At 39.5% G+C, this 21,043-nt stretch overlaps 1 long non-coding RNA gene across 5 annotated transcripts in view; it reads left to right on the plus strand.

Annotated features, from left to right (window-relative positions):
* Nucleotides 1-20,364, plus strand: part of LOC102025119 — a 36,581-nt gene extending 16,217 nt beyond the window's left edge. For 3 of the 5 annotated variants that reach the window (XR_260453.2, XR_260455.2, XR_001233286.1), the window contains 11 exons: nt 1,768-1,882; nt 2,774-2,830; nt 2,924-3,036; nt 4,856-4,925; nt 6,616-6,749; nt 7,977-8,087; nt 8,574-8,674; nt 8,980-9,103; nt 17,054-17,191; nt 18,299-18,393; nt 19,046-20,364. This is a non-coding gene — a long non-coding RNA (uncharacterized LOC102025119). Of the gene's footprint in view, nt 1-1,767; nt 1,883-2,773; nt 2,831-2,923; nt 3,037-4,855; nt 4,926-6,586; nt 6,750-7,976; nt 8,088-8,573; nt 8,675-8,979; nt 9,104-17,053; nt 17,192-18,298; nt 18,394-19,045 lie in introns of all 5 variants that reach the window. The other 2 variants (XR_260454.2, XR_260456.2) reach the window with 2 other exon arrangements.
* Nucleotides 20,365-21,043: the final 679 nt, after the last annotated feature.

Here is a 21,043-nt window from a genome sequence, read left to right on the forward strand (position 1 = left end):
TCTTTCAGTTTCTTACACAAGGGAGACAATATGACGTTTACACATGTGAGACTGATTTGTTTCACTTATGAGTTTGGTCTCTAGTTGCATCCATTTATCTATAAAAGCCTCAAGTTTATCTTTCTTTATAGCTGAGTAATACACCATTGTATAAAAAATGCCACATCTTTTTTGTTCATTCCTCAGTTGATGGGCATTTGGGTTGTTTCCAGGATTTAGCTATGACAAACTGCTGCTATAAACATGGGTGCACATATATTGCTGTGGTATGATGTTTTCAATTCTTCTGGAAAAATACCCAGAAGAGGAATAGGTGGGTCAAATGGGACCTCTAATCCTAGTTTTTTGAGGAATCTCCACACTGATTTCCACAGTGGTTGTACCAGTCTACACTCCTACCAACAGTGGAGTAGGGTTCCTTTTTCCCTACAGCCTCTCCAGCATTTGTTATTGGTTGATTTCTTGATGAGAGCCATTCTTTCCGGGGTGAGATGAAATCTCATTATTGTTTTAATTTAAATTTTTTGAATGACCAATGATGTTGAACATGTTTTTCATATATTTATTTACCATTTGTATTTCTTCATCTGAGAAGTGTGTGTTCATCTCAGATGCCCATTTTTGGATTGGGTCTTTGAATTTGGGGGGCCTGATTTTTTCAAATTCTTTGTATGTTCTAGATAGAAGTCCTTTGTCAGGGGGGCAGTTGGCTAAAATTTTTTCCCAATTCATGGGTTTTCTTTTTACTCTGTTGGTGATTTCTTTTGATGTGCAAAAACTTTTCAGTAAGAGGAGATGCCAGTTGTTGATTCTTTGAAGTGTTTCTCGTGCAGTTTGGTTTTTGTTCATGAACTCTCTGCCTACCTCTATTCTTCAAAATTTCTACCTACTTTCTCTTCCAGTAGATTTAGTGTTTCTATTTTAATGTTTAGATCTTTGATCCATTTTGACTTTAGTTTAGTGCATGGTGATCAACATGAGTCTAGTTTTAGTCTTTGGCATATAGAAAGCCAGTTTTTCCAGCACCATTTATTAAAGAGGCTATCTTTCTTCCAGTGAACATGTTTGGCCTCTTTGTCAAAGATAAGATGGCTGAGTATGTTTGTAGTTGTGTCTGCATGTTCTAATCTGTTCTATTGGTCCTCAGGTCTGATTTCTTTGGGCTGTGTCTTTAGTGCCTCCCTCTAGTTCGTGAGTGTTGCTGAGCTCTGACTCCGCTCAGAGTAGGCCAGGTTCTTACGTTTTTTCTGTTGAAGAAAGAGTGTTCAATTTTCACCTTTGAATGGACCTTCCTCCCAGTCATCCCACACCCAGCCACACCTTCAGAAGTGATCGGTTCTTTCAGTGAGAATAGGGTCCCTCCATTGGTGATGTCCTTGGACTGACAGTGTATAGAACTTATCTGTGTGCTGAGGAATTTGAAATTGGCATGTAGAATAATCTAGATCCCTTGATGTGTGGCTGTGGTGTAGCAGGGTTTCAGCCTGATCTGAGTACAGTGAGGGCCAGCAGATGAGCCAGGGAATCCTTCCCCAGTGCCTTAGCCAGAGCCAGCAGACACGTAGTCAAGCCATACACAGTCAAGTGCAGCCATACTCATTCTTTGAACACATGGAAGGAAATAGAACTCCTGTGGGTGGGAAGCATTCAGGTATCCCATGAAGGACAAGCAGAATGCCTGAGATCCCAGGCCAGGGCAGCCTGGGATTGGTGAAGTGGACGCCCTTCCTTGGCTTCACATGTGCTTTTTCCGTGTCCACCACTCAGGGGGAGTTGCCCTGCATGCATGCCTTCTGCTCATGTTCCTGGTTCCTGGGCATCTGGAGGGCTACAAGCCTTGTGTCCTCCTGATGAGCTCCTGGCCTGTGGATGGTTCAGGATGGTAAGGATTATCCTTTGCAACTTGCAGATATGTTGGTAAAGATCTATGGAGCCCCCTCTGTCCTCACAGGCTGGAAATGGCCCGTGGCTTTCATGCTGTGTATTCATTGTTCTTGTGCACGGTGAGGGTAATGAGCACTGTCCAGTGTTGCAGAGGTGCCAGCATTGTCATTATGTTGGAAAGGTGTGGTGTTGTCTCAGTTACTTTTCTCATTGCTGAGACAAAACACTCAACACCCAAAGTTAAAGAAGGAAAGTTTTATTTAGCTCACAGTTTGTAGATGTTTCAGCCTGTAATTGGCTGGGCAGTATAGCAAAAAGATGTTGGAGAGAAGAAACAGATCACAGTGGGTGGAAGGTAGCAAAACAAACGGGACAACCACAGTACTTTCTGCCCCTTTATATCTTATCCAGGCTATTTAGTGTAGGTAGCACACTCTTAATCCTGGTGACCTTGAGCCTGGCATTGCACTATGAATCAATCCCAGTGTCATATGCTGGATCCAGCCAGCTCTGAAAAAGCCTCACCTATAACCACATGATGCATTGGGGGAACATTTAGGCACAAGCCATAACTGGTACTCATGTTCAATTTTGGACCCATTTCCCTCAGTATGGAAAATTTCCAGGGTCAGTGTGCCCTCCTTGTACCTAATACAGTTATACTGTCCACAGAGTAAATTTGTTGGGTCCTGTATAGTCCTATACCTGTAGCAGTGTATGGCCTACAAGTCCCTCAGTGAGGGGAACTTTCTCATGTGAAAGCCAGGCTCTATCGGTGTTTCTTTGCCACACTGCAGATGAGGAGAGCAGAGCTTTAGTTAGAGGTTGTACATTCTTGCACTTTGGTGTGATAATGCATTCACTGTAAATGAATGCCCACTCTGTGCAGGTATATTTGACTCTACTATGCAAGGAATAAGAGAGGAATATGGATCTTACAGAACAGGTAAGAGGGCAGTTGGCCACACTCAACTGATCTTACAGGCTGTGTACTCATTTGCTTTCTGAAACATGCCTGTGTTTCTTCTGCACCTCCCAGGTAGTATTGCTGTGTGACCAATTCCAGGGACAAAAGGGAGGACTAGTGTGTCCTGAGGTCCCCAGTGAAGTCAGCAAACCCTGGGACACCTGGCTGATGAATGACTGATGGTGGTAAGTTACTCTGTGCACAAACACACTGAGCTTCTTAATTTCTAGGTCTGAACAATGTGCTTGGATCGATGATGACTCTCATACATGCATTCCTTGGAAAGCTGAACAAAATGAGTGAAAACTCAAAACCGTCATTCTCACTGAACTGAGGTCCAGCATATTACTTACTCCAGGAGGGACTAGAAACACAAGATGGGAGAGTATGGGGTAACTATTCCCATTGGGGGCACTATCTGATCGGGCCAGGAAGAGTAGAAAGAGGTCCTTGGTATGCGAAGGTCCATTCTCTGGACACTTCAGACTCCCACTTGGTGGCCTGCTTGCTGTTTGACTGGCTGTCACTGGACCACAAGGAGCCTGATGGCTCAGAGAGTGTACACATATCTCTGGAATGCTAGTTGTGGTGACTGGCACATGCTTATAATCCCAGCACTTGGAAGGCTGAGGCAGAAAGATTTCATGACCTGTCACAAACAAATCAAAACAACAACTAAAACAAGTATCTCTGGAAGAGTTAGCTTAGTTGTTAGCCTGTATCTTTATTGCCACTCTGTTTGCTGAGTCTTGGTGCTTTGAACTTTTGTCCCCTAGAAGGAGACAGAATTGGTTGTTGGAAAGGGGGCCTGAGACAGGCCTTGATGTTGGCTTGGCTCCTTTTCTTGGTCTGCCTTGGGGATTATAATAGCCAGGGAAATGGATTACAATTGATGGGCCTACGTTGTCAGAAGGTGGCTATTGGAATTTTGGTCCCTGGAGAAAAACAGAAAACGTGTGTGGTTTCCCCTTGCAGTGGTGCCATGGAGAAATGTGAAATGGAGGCTAGCTAGGCCTACCACAGTTGAGAGAAGTGTGATGGATAATGTGCTGAGCATTTATTTTGTGGCCACCTTTCAAAGTGACTCTGTGACAGATGTTTACAAATGTCTGTCCCAGAGGGTTAGGACCCAAGGCAGATGTTGGTCAGTCATGCTCCTAGAATCCCTATCTAGTCACCCTAATTGTAATAGCATTCATGTAGGATTCAGTGTCTCTGTCTCTATTGCCCTAACATGTTCCAGGTGTCAGCAGCCTCACCATGTGAGGTTAGAGTCCAGTTTTAGCCTTTGTTAAAGACAGGCAATGAGGCCATACACTAAAATAAACTCACATATTGAAACTGTTGTCTGATGACTATCCCTGGATGCCAGGAACTTTTGTGCTGTACATTGGCTGATAGAAGGGTGTTTGAGAAGAGGCATAATAGAGAAGCCCTATTCAAATGAGTCTGACGCAGGGTAGTAGAGCAGAAGTGAGTATTGTTCAGTATTGCAGAGGCACTGACTTTGGCAGTATGTCAGAAAGTATTTGTGATGCTGATTCTTGAATTTGGGCTAAGTGCCCATCAGTAAAAAGAGTTTCCAGGGCCATTCTATCCTGCTCATACCCAGTGGACAATGGGGCATGATTGTCCATGGAGTGACCTTGTAGAGTTCCATGCAGTTCTGCACCTCTTTTGCCTGTAGACTGTGGCTGACAAGTCACACAGTTCAAGACTTGCTTCTGTGGAAGGCACTTTCTATATGTATTGCTATACACTGTTGCTGGTGTGAACAGAACTTTGATAAGAGGATCTAGCTTTGTGCTCTTTGGTGTGCTGATGCATGCATTCTCAATTAATGCATGCCTCTTGCACACATCTGGCTATATTGTACCACAAGCAGCTGAGGCACATGGATTCGAGATAGCAGATAAGAGGATTGAGGACAAATTACATTGCCCTTGTGACCTGTGAACCATATACTTTTTTGATGAATGCCTGTGTTTCTTCTGTACTTCCCAGGTAGCGTCGCTATGTGATGGACTCCAAAGACCTATTGGGAAGACCTGTGTATCTTCGGATCCCCATAGAGGTCAGCAAGCCTTGGGACATGTCTGGAGTGGTTTCTTTCATTTGATGATGGATAGCTAATGATAGTAAGCAGCTCCGTGCAGAAGCTCACTTGAGTTTCCTAATTTCTAGGACTTAAGAATGTGCTTGGATTGATGATCACTCTCATACATATATTCCCTGGAAAGCTGAACAGAAGGAATGAAAAATCAATACTGTCATTCTCGTAGGACTGAGGCCAAGCACACTGCTGCAGTGGGAACCAGAGAAATACAGGGTGGAATGGAACAACTGATCATTAATTCCCATTACGAGCACCTCCCAGTTGGGCCAGGAGTAGGATATGGCCCTCCTTACTCAAAGAGGTGTTAGTGGATTTGGGGGATTCTTAGGAACAGTGTGTAGCTTGTTTGAATTCCTGGCTATGCTTTTACTGACCAGGGCTTGGAGGCATGGAGTCTGTATAGGTTGCTGAGTTGCTGGTGGTCCAGGAAGATTTAGCCTACCTCCTAGCCTTCATCATTGGTGGTCTTGGTGCTTTCGGTCCTCCATTCTCTAGAGGAAAATGTGGTTCAGAATGGATCCCCAAGCAGGCCTTAATGCTGGCTTTGACTCTTTTGATAGTGGTTGGGCCCGGGGCAATAGGGTGTGATCCGTGGGCAAAGGTCCTCTGTTGGTGACCATTAGGATTTTGCTCACCAGCAGAGATCCAGAGACTATATATGCAGTTTCCCTTGAAGCAGTGGCCTGGAGAAATACCAAAGGGGTGGGTAATTAAAGGGTGAGAGAAGTGTTAGGAAGAGAGTACTGTGCATGTATTGCACACATGCCCATCAAAGTGATTTGATGTCTTGGAGTTTTAGTCCCATGACAGTGATTGGTCAGCAATAACCCTGAGATCCCTGGCTACCCTCCCTACTGGCCATATCATTTGTATAGCATTCAGTGTGTCCATGTCTTCTGGCTGCCAAGTACCAGCCACGAGTAGGCCTACAGCATGCAGTTAGGGTTTCTTTTCAGTCTTTGCTGAAGAGAGAACAAGGAAGGGCAGCAGAGATACAGAGGCTGTGAACCACACAGTAAAATGGCGTTGCATGCTGAGGTGGTTGATTATGGCATCTACCATAGCATGTGCAACAGCTTTTATCTTCTGCATTGGCCAAGAGAAGAGTGAGGAGAGTGAATGGGATTGGAGCACCTCATGAACACTGGATAGTGTCACAGAGCTGCTGTCTTTGACGGTGTGTTGAAAAGTGGATGTGGTGCTGTGCTCAGTTTTTGCCATGTGCTGGTTAAAAGGGGGAGTTTCCAGGACCAGTGTGCCTGTTGTACCCAGTCCATAGTAGGGAATATTACATCGACAACTGAATGGAGTCACAGTGCTGTCGTATACTCATCGTGCTAGTAGCCTGTGGCCTACAGGGCCCCCTCAGAGGTGAAGGCTTTCTTTGGCAGAAGGCAGGCTCTCCACACACCTCTGGTGTGGCTTTTTGTTAAAAGATTGTATGTCTGTGTTCTTCGGTGTGATGATGCATGTACTCTTAATGAATGCTTGTCTCATGCGCACATGTCTTGCTGTAATATACCAGGAGCAATTGAGACACATGGATTTTAGTGGATAAGAACACAGTAGGGTGAATGACATTTCCCTCATGCTCTGTATACCTCTCTCCTTTTCTTAAGCGTGCCTGTGTTTCTTCTGCATTTCCCAGTTGGCACTGCCATATGAGGGACTTCAGGGATCTAGAGAGAAGAACTGTGCATCCTGAGGTCCTCAGAGAAGCCGACGAGTCCTCAAATGCTTGTGGATTGACTTATTTGGGGTAGCAGTGGATGTTTGATGAAGGTAAGGGGTGGCAATTGTAAACACACCACAATTCCTAATTTATAGGGCTTAGAGTGTGCTTGGATCAGTGATGACACTCATAAATGCATTCCTTGGAAAGCTGAACAAAATGAGTGAAAAATCTATACCGTCATTCTCATCGAACTGAGGTCCAGCACGTTTCTACAGTGAAGGTAGAGAGTTGGGGGGGTTGGAGAGTAGGTAATGTGATGGTCAGCTGGCAGTTACTCCCATTGGGAGCAGTGTTCACTTGGGCCAGGAGTAGTAGGACATGGTCCTCCCTGAGAAGTATTAGGGACAGGATGTACAGATGTCCTTCAGGATTATTTGAGGAGTGAGATTTCCACTGGCTATGTCATGGTTTGTACTGGGGTTAGTATTAGTCAGTAATGACCCTGGATCTGACTGCCCATTTGAATGACCATAGCACTTATGTAGGATTCCCATCTCTTCTCATCTATTCTGTCTTAGCAATGAGCATTTCTGTAACCTGGAATGAGAGTCCAAGGTCAGCTTTTACTGAAAGCAGAACTCAGAAGGAAGTACATAGGCTCTGAGGCCATGAGCTAAGCTGCCCATGCACACTAAGTCTGCTGCCTCGGGACTTTGCCACTCGATCTGTACCGGTAACTTTTATGTTCTGCAGTGGCTGAAACCATAGCAGCAGAGGGGAAGCATAATAGAGAAGTCTTGTGAATGTTCAGTGCAGGGGAGGTGAGCAGCTTATAAATGTTTCCCAGCCTCCGGAGGTGCTGCTTTGGCAGTGTACAGGAACACTTGTAGTGTTGGTCTTCGGTTCGTCAGCAGGGAGGTTTCCAGGGCCAGTGTGCTTTTCTGGTCCCCAGTCCACAGTGGGGCGTCATCCATGGAGTTACTGTGCTATTCCCATGCAGTACTGTATCATACTGCTAGCTGTCTATGGCCTGCCAAACCCCTGGAGAGGTCAAGGCTTCCTCTTGGGAAAGGCAAGTTCTGTAGCTATTGCTATGTCACATTGCAGATATGGAGAGGAGGGCTTCAACACCAGGTTCGAGATTTGCAGTCTGTGGTATGATGATGCATACACTCACAGTGAATATTTTTCCTGTGCACGCTCGTCTGGTACTGTATGAAGAGCAGCTGAGGCATATGAATCTTAGAAAATAAATATAAGGACAGTTGGTTAAATTGAATGCCCTCATGAGCTTTATCCATGTGCTTTTCTGATTTCTGATTTTGTTTTTTCAGCACTTCACATATGGCAGATTCCAGAGTCATAGTGTGAAGATCTGCACACCCCGAGAGTCCCAGAGAGCTCCACAGACTGCAGTGCTGTTAAGGGGCTGCTTTTGAATGAAGGTACTGTATGTGGAATCATGCAATAGTGGTTAAATTTTCTTAACAATTCAGGCACCAGGACTGAGACAAGTGTTTCTTTGTTTTTAGTTTTTCCTATAAAAAGCACATGGTTGTGTATGTTTTTTGGTGTTGCATTCAAATATATGATACAGAAAACATTGTAGATGTGAAATGATTATATTTCAAATACATTTTCATGTAGATTTTATTGTACAGCTTAATATATCTTCAGTGTTATCTATTGTGTTCAAAGATAGAACCTCATTATGATAAAAGCTTTGAAGTAGATGTACTGGGGAAATTTTGGGATGAGTTATCAAATATTTTATACTCTTATGGTCAAAGATGCAGACATACTTGTTTTTGTGATACTGATGATCTAGTGAATGTTATATGAATTCTTATATTTGCTTGTAACTAAACGATTAGTTAGCAAAATTTTGTTTTCCTTATCATAATTTTCCTTAATTATTTTGTATTTTGTAGATGAAGAATACCAGAATTCCCTGGAATGTCATCGCCAAACCAGTGAAGTTCTGATTTTTGTCACCTTCATCTGTGAAGGAACAAAACAGTGTACTCTTAGGGTAACAGTAATGAACTCATTTTTGTGTGATTTGAGTATTTTTAAAGTTACCAATAATATAATGTGTGAGCAATTGATTAACACAAATATTGTTGACCATTATTAATATGATGAGCTGTCTGAGATATCACTCATTAAGATTTTGTGCTTTTCTCTACTTCAAATAGTATCTAAAATATCTTATAGGGATTTTAAAGTTACTGTACTTTGCATACACATTTATAATAAAATCTCCTATCTTGTGCAAGTATGAAAAATGAACAGAACCCTTCTCATATTCATTCGTATATATGTTTCTTTCTACAGGTAAAAGAAGACAGAACTGGGCTTCGTATGGATAAATTTCTTCTTTCCTTTCTGTTGTGACACAAAGGAAAGGATAAGGAGAAATTCACTCTCAATCTCAAGATTCAAGGGGAGTTCTTGTATGGTAAGTGTTTTTTGTTCTGTTTTGTTTTGTTTCTGAAAACACTGACACTTGTCTTAAGAGTATCACAACATTCCACTGACCCTGGGGAACTTTAGCACTAGCAGGCAGCTTTGGGGCTAGTAATTGGTGGCAATGCTGGTCTCTTGAAGGCAAGGAAACTGTCTAACTCTAAACCGAATAAGACTTTACTGTTAATTTCTCTAGCAAGTGAAATAAGTGTATAGAAAGTGAAAAGGGATAAAGGTAGAATCTTCATAATGTATTTTAAGTTATTTGCTAATAGGCATTAGCATTGAATCCTTGTTTCTTTTTTCTGATCAGCTGAGAGCAATTTTATATACAAATAAATGCTAGTTTCAACTACTAGGATTTTTAGAGTGAAATTATTCAGTTTGTAATTCCCATTTTTGCGTGGATTTTCTTGGCCACTTATATACACCCTCAGTGGGTTTTCAATGTTTTTAAAGATAAATTATAGTTTTAATATGGAGGGTGTACTAAAGAAACTTCAAAACAGTATTTTACAAATTTTACCTTGAATTTCATTTTATTCCTATTTTCTAGTATTATCCTATTTCATTTTATTTCTATATGTCCATGTTTCATGGAGTGAGTGTTAATTGTTCTTGTTATATAGGTGGTTAAGTGAGGGCTGGGAATTTAGCTCAGCAGCACAAGCGCCTGCCTGGCAAGCGCAAGGTCCTGAGTTCGATTTCTGGTACCAAAAAAAATGAAAAGAGAAAAAAAATACAGATAGTTAAGTGATTACCTGCAAAATTCTTTACAACCACTTGTTACTAAATATTCAGTTGGGTGAGTTTGGCTTTCCAATTCCCCAGATTCTCTGTTGTTTGTAGATTGAAAATGATGTTGACAGGAAGGGAAGTTTCGCTGCTTGGAATTCTTACTAACACCCAGAGAAAGTTTTTGTCACTTTGTTTTGTCACCAGCTTCTTCTGTGTGAAAGATCAAAATGATGCCTGCCAGAAATCATATCCTATTTTTAATAAGTGTATTTTTCTAAGTGATTTTTGTTATTTATTAGGTAAATTAGAATTAAATTTCTCTTACAAAGTCTACTAATCCAAATAGTATGAGACATTAGTAACCTGGTAAATCATCTGGGGATTCTTTTTTGTCCCCCAGAATTTTTGCACTATCTGTGTTATAATGATATCAGAAACATGTCAGCAGAGTTACAAGTTAGTGTACCTTATATACAGACACGATAATCCTATCTGGTGCGTGTTTGATAAAGGGACACATACGTTTTTCATGTTCTCACATTTTTACTGTATTCCCACAGGTCAACACATACTAAAAACTGGTTTCATATGAAAAAGTTTATACATTGCTCTTAAGATGTAGCATGAAGGGACTTATTAGGAATAATTATTATCAGGAATAATTCTACCATCCATTCTTGAGACACAGTGGGAATTCTCATGATAAGCATGTTGTCCTGCATATGACAGTGCTGACTGATGTCTTCTTAGGGGATTGTAACTCTCCAGTGATAATGAGAGTCTGTTTATGCTGGCTAGCCATGGGCTGACTTCTTCCCTGGTCTCCATGACTTTATAGTATGCCCATTGTGTCCAAGAGGGATGGAATCTTTAGCATTTAGTATCTGCCATCTGTCCCTTTTATGAGTGTGCTAGATCAAGGATGACAATGATAAATGATCAACTGAGAATATAAACAAAGTAAGTAATAATTGCTTCTCTGATTACAAGACATAGAAGGGGCCATATGACAAAGTTATTTTTAATCTGAAGTATATTGTGATAATTTAAGATACATTTTGTAAATATTAGGACCACTGTGAAGAAAATAACTCAAAATGTTTAAAAGAACTGCTGAAGAATTAAAATAGCGTAATAGACAATAACTATTTTTCACCAAAAAAGCGTTTAAAAATGAACAAAGATTCAGACATAAGACATAGAAAATAGGAAAATGACAGACATAAATCCAGCCTTATGACAGTTCCATTTAGCTTTTGAAGAGTACTGGAACATTCTATGTTTTTAAACAAATGAAATAGCTATAGACTGTCTACCACTGACATACTCTTGAACAGAAGTCACAAATAGTTTGAATGGGAAAAGCTATGAGAGAGAGACAGAGATAGGAGAGAGAACAAAGGGGAAAAATGTCCAGAAGATTGCTGGAGAGGCTATACTAACATCACAGAGAACAGACTTTAAGACAAAATATTCTTAGAGCTAAATCTATTATTTTATGGAAGAAGATTTAATTATAATCTGGAATATACAGTAATGATAATCATACAAGCACTAACAATAGTGCTCAAAATTAGATAAAACAAAAGCTGATATAATTGAATGAATAAAAGGTAATTCAACAATAATAACAATTTAATTCTCCAACTTGACCTTAGAGGGCAGAGGGAAGATATACCAGGAGAGTATAAAGCTAAAACTGTGTTCAGTAAACCTAAGAGGATTAAGATCATGTAGAATATCAGCTACACTGATAGGAAAATTAAATTGGATGTCAAAAGAAAAATGAATTTGGAAATTGTCAAATATTTGGAAGTTAACACACTTTATAGAACCTATAAGTGAATGAAAAATTTTAAACTATAACATTTTGTACTGAGTCTGACACAACTAATAATGTACTTAGTGAGAAATACGTAGTTTTAAATGACTAAATTGGAAGGGAAAGATAAATAGCCCAAGCCTCCAACTCAAAAAATAAGAAAACTACTAAGAAAATGAAGCTAAAGGCAACCAAATGTAAGTAAATACTAAAGATGTGAGTAGAAATTGATGACATAAAGAAAGAAAAAATCTAGAGAAAATCCATGAAACCAAAAGTTGAGTTCGTACATGATGAATGCAATTGACAGATCTTTAGCTATACGGGCGCACTAAAATGAGGAACGAGAGAGGACACGGCGGGAATGTTCCTGTTTGCCCCATCGTGCATCCTCTAGGGGAGAACCATGGAGGAGAGCAAGTTCTACTGTCACTTAAAATTCAGCAACACAGCACTTACATTTTGGTTCTGTCAGTGCTCATCCCTGTGAGTTTTCCAGAAGATCCTTCAAAAACAGAGCATCAGCGATAATGAATTTATCTGTTTATAGCCACTTAGAATTTTTTAGTTAATCATTTTTTTTGGTGGAGGCGGTTCCGGTACCGGGAACCGAACTCATGACCTTGCGCTTGCCAGGCAGGTGCTGTGCTGCTGAGCTAAATCCCCAGCCCCGGTTCTTACTCTTTTAGTAATGAAGACGATACGAGGCCACAGTGAGGCATATGGTTGAGAGAATGTTACTGAGGCCTCAGCAGTGTGCCCCACTGGGTGTGAGTATTGGAAGAATGTGATAAAATCTCACACACTGATATTGACTCAGTGTCCGCTGTGAATATGCTTACCTTTCTCACCCAGGTAGCCATCCACCATAGCTTCTAGTTCTGTACCTCTCACCAGGTGCTCCATGCAGTCAGTGCACATGGCTGCCTTTTGTAACTGCCTCTGGTTAGCACATCTTGGTATCTTCCTTGAACTCTCAGTGGCACTGCTGTATGCAGCTGCCTTGACTGGCACTGTGGACTCCCACACCCCACGCAGAATGTGCAGGTGTGCTACAGTGACCGTCTGTCAGTCACAGTGTGAACCCCTGGAACTCATGCCCACTTGCTTTACACTCATCAGTAAAACCTGAAGGGAAAGCTATTTGGAGAGGACCTTGATGTCTGTCTGTCTCTGACTCCTAACAAATACGTGGATGTGGATCTGGGCCAGATATATCCCCTCTCTCTCCCTCTTGCTTTCTCCCACCTCATCCCCTTCCCTGTTTCTCTGTGCTTTCTGACCTCTATGTGTGTGACCCCATGCATGCCATGTACTCCCCAGGACCTGTAAATAATACAATCTTTATTAATTTTCCTTTTTTTAGCTTTAAAAATAAAGAACAAAAACATATTAATGACACACAGACATTTACAAAATAACACAAAGACAATATAAGCAATACAAAATTTCAGACAAGGTGATAGGAAATTAACAATGGTTGTTGTACTACATATTGATATCTTCAAATTGGTTACTCAGATAAACAAATATAGGCATGTAAGACTGATCACACAATTAAGCATTAAGTGTTCCTTTCAATAAAACAATAGAAATCAGTAGTACAACTATCTTAGCTATCCTGTGTATACATATATACATATTTTTCCCTTCTTTCTTTTCTCTTTTCCCTCATCCCAGTTGTTCTTTCCTTTTGAGCAGTTTCTTTCTTTTCACAAAATATAGTGTACCTTTTAGATTTTATTCACTTTTTCAGGTTCTTACACTAGTGAGTAAATGGACACAACTAGAGACCATACTCATAAGTGAAACAAATCAGACCCTCATATGTAAACACTGTATTGTCTTACAATCTTTATTTCTATCTTGTGTCTCTCCTAATTATTGAAGGGGTGTTCTCCATCTTTGTGATCCCAAAATAAAGCAAAGAGAAGGGGAAACTACCTCTAAACACAGTTCATGACAGGCTGGAACATCCTATATGTTATTTTTCTCAAGTTACTGTACAGCATTTGTCTTAGTTACTTTTCTCTCATTGCTGAGACACCATACCTGACACCCAGAGTTAAGGAAGGAAAGGTTTATTTAGCTCAAAGTCTGTGGAGTCTGTGGAGGTTTCAGTTCATACTCAGCTGGCACCAAGGCAGGTGGCACATGGCAGTGGGAAAACAGCAAACATAGCAAGAGCAAAAAGGGAGGAGCTAGTGAACAAGACTCTTTCCCTCCCTTACACTGTATGCAGGCTCCCTGCCCCAGGGCAGGTGTAGCACTCACACCCATAACCCCAGCACTGGACCATGAATCAATCGTACACTCTAGAAGCCCGCTCCATTACTGCAAGAGCCTTTGAGGGGACATCTAGACACAAACTGTAACAGCATGTCTTTGCAACATAATTATTAATCCTCATGGATGAAAATCCTCATGGTTCTTGAGGATTTAAAAAGAAAATCTTCGTTATGTTACTGGCTTGTGAGATATGTGAATAGACAGACATATAGCCTAAGTGTCCTACTAAAATTTGAGCAGAGATGGTGTGGATTAAAAAAAAAATAAAAATATCTAAAATATTATCCAAGGTTGATAAAAAAGCAATGGCTCAGAAGCACTGTTTTACTTAGAGAAATTAGTGTTTCTTTCATCTGAACCTAAGAATCAGATGTGAACGGTACTATTGGTACAGTTCATCAGGACTCCCTTGGCAGTAGCAAGCTTTGAGGAGACAGTGAATGAGAAGGCTGTATTTCTTTTCCCATTTCAGGACACTTCGTATCTTTTTCTTCTGCAGCACATTAGCCTAAACTTTTGCCTAAGAGATGTGTTCCTGTGATTCCTTTGAAAGAAATAACTGCGTCTTCTGTTGGAAAGGCATTTGCAATTCCGAAAGCTCAGCCGACCCAGGTCCACATCCACGTATTTGTGGGCAGTAACTTTTAGGACCAAATTTAGTATATATCTGATACCAAAGGTTTATTCTGGCCCCAAGGGATTTTCAGACCTTTGTCTAGCAGGAACCATTATACATTGCAACCTCCTCAAAAGATGATTTATGGTGAGATTTTTCTTTTTAATAGTAATCTGAACAAAATATAACAATTATTTTGTTGTCTGATTAACACTTCCTTATTGTTATAATGTTATTTTTAACTATTTCCTTCCGAGGCCAAACCTGTGTCTTGGTACACTAAGCAAACCACTAAGAAACACCCTAACACCACCTGAGCACTGCCCTACTTCAGTGGCAGTGTAAACACTAGCACTCCAAGGGCCTTTAGCAGAGGTCTCCTATCACTGACTGGATCTAGTTTGTAAGCCCCGTGGTCTAGGTCTATGCAACAAGGTGGCATAATTCAAGGCTGGATTCACCCACAAACACCACGTTTCCCAGCTTCCCCAAGAGAAGAATATATAAAGTAAAATAGCTTTAGAAAGCTATTTCTGCATGCAGACTCGTGGACTACCCTCAGATAGCCCCCTGAGATACTTAGGCAAGGAGCAGACTTACGATTTCTACAGTTTGTCTAAAACTATTCTCAACAATACCACCCAGTGGTAGACAGAATATCCACCTAGAAAGTTGTACTGAATTTCGAGTTTCTGACTCTGAACAATTAAAATCTTTTTACTTATAAATTTGATTGTATTCTGCTGTAGAAAAATATTCTTTTTAGAAATGTAGAAAAAACTTTATTTTTTGACATATTTCTCTACATTTTCAAAGATCAGTCATCTTTCCAGATAGTTATATCTTTTGTATGTATGAGTGTATATTACAAATGTTTTACAGTTTTCTTTTGTGACCTCTGTACTTGCATTGTGCAGTTAAAAAGACACCAGACACAGGCGGCTACTTAAGTCTGAGTAGGAATTAATTAAAATTAAACTCTAAACATTAGTTGTTGAGTAACACTAGACACGTTTTACATGCTCGGTAGCCACATGAGGCTAGAGTGTATCTCTGTGAGTGTTCATACTCTTGCAGGTGTGACTAGGAGGGCAGGGAATTGCATGTTTGTAGGTAAGACTTATCCTACAATGGATAAGTGTTGAGAGAACCACACATGGACAGCATAGAATTACAAACATTTTCACTGTCACATCAACAAGTCCTGTTGTATGCTAATTGTTTAGAGCTGCTAGTATATTAATATATGATACAAAGATATAGATGTGATGAGAACAAGCTCTATAAAATAAATGTTGAAATCTTAGCTAGATTATTTGGAGGAAAGTATGTTTGAAAATAGAACTGTAAACTACTAGGTTGATAAATATTTCTAAGTTTATTAACTTCAGGAAGCAAGAACACGAAATAAAGCAGACAGCAATCTTATATCGGTACATGTATATACAGTAGACAAATGCAAGTTTTAATTATTATTATGTTTTAGCTTGGCTTTTCTTTATAGGTAAAAGGTGCAACTTTATACTTTATATAAATCTAGTGTTGAAGATATCTTAATGGGTCACAGGACTATAGAAGAAAACCTATAAGTACATTTGGTGAAATTTAACATAGTATCCTGCAGATGACTTAGAAAGCAGATCTGATTGAGATGTATACTATTTCTCATTTGTCCATTGGGTAATCAACAAAACCGTGATTAGTAAGTCACATTTAAGCCATTCATTGTTCTATGTATTTTTAAGGGGACTCTGAATATAGTAATCAAATATGTCCCTCATTTTGTCACATACAGACATTTTAGTCATATTTAAATTCTTAAAAAATTCATAAGTAGATATATTTGTGGATGTCTTTAGATAAACAGCAGTTAGGACACTTCTGATTATTGTGCATGAGTGTATCCTTTCACAAAATTATTGCTTTGGGGCAAATTTTAGACTTTTTTTAAAGAGTAATTTAATGTAATATAATCTCTCTTGATATTTATATATTATTGTCCTACACATTCCCTATAAAGATGGTCTTGTGAAAATAGCTGAGATTGAAATAAAATAATTTATCAATAGAATTGACAAATGGGATGGAGCTTTCCTTTGAGTTTGATAGAATGACCATATTTTTGTTGCCATATGTACAGCAGTAAAAGTTTTATTTTATAACATTTAGGCTAATAGAACAGGATGTTTTGTCCTGCTTTCATCATTATCAGCTTGTTCCTCTCTCTGTCCATTGGACCTTATGGGGAAAGGTAAAGCATGCATATTTGTGCTCATGACACAGAGAACTAGCAACATCCATCTTGCCTAGTCTGTGTACTCTGTAGGATACTCACACTTCATACCTGACGTTTTGTTAGCTTACGTGTGTGTGCTTGTGTGAGTATGGCTTATTTGTACACACAGGTGTGTGTATGTGTGTGTATATGCACATTTTTTCCTAAAATGGTTTTTCCCCTCTTGTTTTTGTTCTGGCAGGTGAAGATAGAGCCCAGAAAAGAGGGGCAGTTGTTCAGGCTCTTACATTAACTCCCAAATGTTAGTTCCAGAACATGAGTAGCAACTTACTTTCCAGTCAGACTGTCCACTCCTCTGGTCTCTTGGACTGTCTTGCAGGTATGATTACTGTGTAGGCAAGGAACTACGTTTATAGGGAAGAGACCTCAGATGGATATGAGTTGATGAATCTTGCTCTTCTTAAGCCGGACGAAATTTGGTTGCAGCCAAACAACATTAAAAATCCATCCAAGAGCTAGATGAATGTGGTTACTGTAATGGTGAATTACAGCTCTGTGACCATCACAAGTGTTCCTAAATTCAGGATCTTTCTTCAGTAATTCCACCCTCAAAAAAAAAAAAAAAACCTACCCTCAACTGAATCAGACCATTATTTCTCAGCTCTAAATTAGTATGATTGCTGGGCATGGTGGCGCACACCTGTAGTGCCAGCATTTGGGAGGCTGAGGCAGGAGGATCATTGCGAGTTCAAGACCAGCCTGGGCTACAAAGTGAGCTCAAGGCCAGCTTGAACTGCATAGTGAGACCCTGTCTCAAAAAGACCAAAAAATAAAAAAAAAAACCAGTAAATTAGTATGACTGAGTCATCTGTTGGACTTTATTTTTTCAGTACTGAGGATTAAATCCAGAGCTTTCACACTAAGCTAAGCCAGATAATTTTTAGCTTGGTTTTTTGTGTGTCTGTGTGTGACATAGGACAGCTTGTAGAGTGCTTGTCATAGAATAAGTTCCCAGCAAGCTTTTGTTGAGAAAAGATAAATAAGTAGACTGCTTTGAGTGATTTTTTTTTATAAGCAACCTGTCCAACTAGGTAAAGATAAATTATTTTTTTAAAAGTAAGAACATAATTTTTAGTGGGACCCAGGCAATCCACTCAGTGTTAGAAATGCATAAGAGAGAAAAACCCTGGGGCTGGGGATTTAGCTCAGCGGCACAGTGTCTGCCTGACAAGCGTGAGGTCGTGAGTTCGTTTCCCGGTACCAGAAAGAAAACAACAAAACAACAAAAAAATAAGAGAGAAAAGCCCTGAATCAAGGTGATGGTTCTGAAATTTATAGCGGTATAGAACAGACAGTTATGGTTTCAGAGCTCTGTAAAAAAGAGGTGGTTTCCTAGTAAAGTCAATATGAGAGAAGAAAAGAGTGAAGTTCTCAGCTGCATTGCCTATTTCTTTGAAAGTGATGTTTCTTGTTTTTTTTACTTTAGAAAGTGACTTCCTGGGAGGTCTGGGAATCACTGCTACCAGTAAATCCTTGAAAGAAGATTACTCATAAAACTCTTCACCTGCAAACCCTCTGAAGGTAAGTGTTTTAGTTAGAATAGTCCTTGGTCCCTAGGAGAAGCCATGTCTGGGTATAAAATGAGATGTTGATTTCTTGAAGATTGATGACTTTTATGTGCATCTTAATTGCCTCCAATGACCAGAGTACATAATGGGTTAAGAGAAATGCCTTCATGACTTTTCTACAACTCTGTAAGTTTTCTGTCACCGTAAAGAATTTCTTTATCTTCTCTCATCCAGTGAGCTAAGTATCTTCAAGGCTGGATGCATTGTGTTGCTAAAAAATTGATGTATTCATGAGACACAGTCTCAATGTATGTTAGGTTGGAAGGGTGACAGATAGTTTCATTCAAAATAGTTATCCAAGGGAATGAGTGGCGTAGAGCTTTAAGGAGTCAAATACAGGCAGGAAGAGAAAGACGCAAAATCTGAGGTTGCTTGGGAGTGCTTAACTTTTTTCAGCCCAGAACAAGGACGAAAAGCAACAGCAATATCTATTTTTCTGGCTACAGCCTGCACCCCAGGGCTGGAACTAGGGTTTTTTCTGTGAACTTTAGGAACATGTGTTCCAGCACATGTAGGAGAGTAATAAATAAGGTTTTCGTAGCCTCCCTGACTGCTTTGGAAGTGTGTTTTTACTTTTGCTCATTCTTCCCTTTGTGACCTTGCAGGTGACAGTTACAGTGACAGATGGGGTGATAAGTTACAGTTGGTGCTGTTCCTCCTACCGCCATCTTCACCGAAACAGTGACAGTTTTCCTTTGCATGGAGCGTCCTTCCTTCCTGCGTGGCAGCGGATACCTTCTGCAGATAAGAAATGCTTAACTGAGAAATGCTCATGTTGGGATGTCATCGATGAGACCTTAATTTGGGCATGGTGACTGTTTCCCTTGCTGCCACTTGACTCAATCCCAGGAGCCTCAGTAGAGGAAATAATAATGCACAAGAAGCTCAAAATGGTGGAATTTCTCAGTGCTCCTATACATTTATAATTTTTATTTGCCATGTTGGATAAATTTTAAAATAGCATATATTTAAAGAAACTGCATGATTTTTTTTCCCAAAATTCAAAGCATATCCAAACAATTGACATATAAATTGGTTCCCTGCTCTCTTTCAATTCTATAGTTTTCCTCTGTTAAGGGAGGTGTGTGCATTCTTTTAATGGATAGATGTGCACATGCTATTTTTGGGAGGGGGTCTAGAAGTGGGTCCATCTTGTAATACATTCGTCTGCAAATTACTGCCTTCATTTATCAGTCTTTTCAGTGGGCATTTTCTAATATATACACATCTGTGTCATTTGTTGAGTGACTGCATAACTGTTTTGTAGATGAAATATAATTAAATGTTTTAAGCATTTCTCATTCATAGATGTTTATGTTAGCACCAAATTTCTGTGCAATGAACCTCCCTACATATCAACAATTCTGCTTTGTCAATGATATCATAATAAAATTCCTCAGCAGTTGAATTACTGGGATTAAGGGTGTGCACGCTTCAAATTTTGAGAATTATTGCAAGATTTCCTTTAAAATATGTTTAATAACTTTAATGGCAATGAATGAGATTGCCAAATTTCTCACAACCTCACAGATAAATGGATTTTATAAATATTTAAAATCTTTGCCAGTGCAATCGCCCAAACTATTGTCTTAAATTGTATTTCTTTTGTTTTTGAGTTTGATCATTTTTTCATGTTTATTAGCCATCTGTATTTTTTAATTTCTTCTTTATGTCCAATTTTGGGGGTATGGGGAGGTTTTAGTCTCAGATTTCAAAAAGCACATTTATTATTGGTAAAATAAGTTTTGGATTGTTAATCATTACAGATATTTTTACACACTTTTAAACTTTGTTTTTGTTATAAGAATGTGTATGGTTGTTATATGTTCAAGTATAACCATGTTCACTTTTATGGCTTCTAAGTTCCATGTCATTTTTGGAAAGATATTTATACTGAGTCCATAAAATCCTTCACCTATGTTAACTTTAAATTCTTTTGTGTTTTTTTAATTCAGATTCTTAAATCATGAGAAATTTTTTCTTTTGAAATCTACTTAAAGTTGCTAAGTTATTTGCCATTACTTGCGATTATTTGCCAATAATTGCCCATTTATCTGTAATGCCATCTTGCACATATGCTGTATTCTCATCTGTGACTGGCTCCATTTCTGTTCTATGGATCTGTGTGTCTCTTCTTCTGCCTCCCGTCTCATTTGTCTTCTCGTTGGAAGAAATTACAGTTTAGACTGAAATTTCATCAACTTTAATAAATTAAGTTAGGGGAGAATGGTTTCTTTAATAATAGTAAGTCTTCGTACCCAAGAACAAGGTATGTCTTTTTCATTCATTAATTTGAATTGTGGTTAATATTTTCACTTTGATACTGGGATTTTCTTTTAATTTATTAGTTTGTTCGTTTTTCTGTATCTGGAAGTTTAGTTTTATTTTTGGGGGTACATGGTCACCTCACTGTTTCTCATTGCTTCTCAGATTTTTTTTCAAAATGTATACCAAATTCTTTGCAAATGTTGAGTTTTGATTTCTCCCCTGCCAATTGGTCCTGATTTTGATAAAGTCCACAGTCTGGTACTTTTAGAGCACTTAAACAAGTTGTGGAAGCATTACCCACCCTTGATTTAAATGGGTTTCTGTAGAATAACTCT

This window comes from Chinchilla lanigera, unplaced genomic scaffold, assembly GCF_000276665.1.
Source record: "Chinchilla lanigera isolate Chin_1 unplaced genomic scaffold, ChiLan1.0 scaffold00015, whole genome shotgun sequence".
Taxonomy (NCBI): domain Eukaryota; kingdom Metazoa; phylum Chordata; class Mammalia; order Rodentia; family Chinchillidae; genus Chinchilla; species Chinchilla lanigera.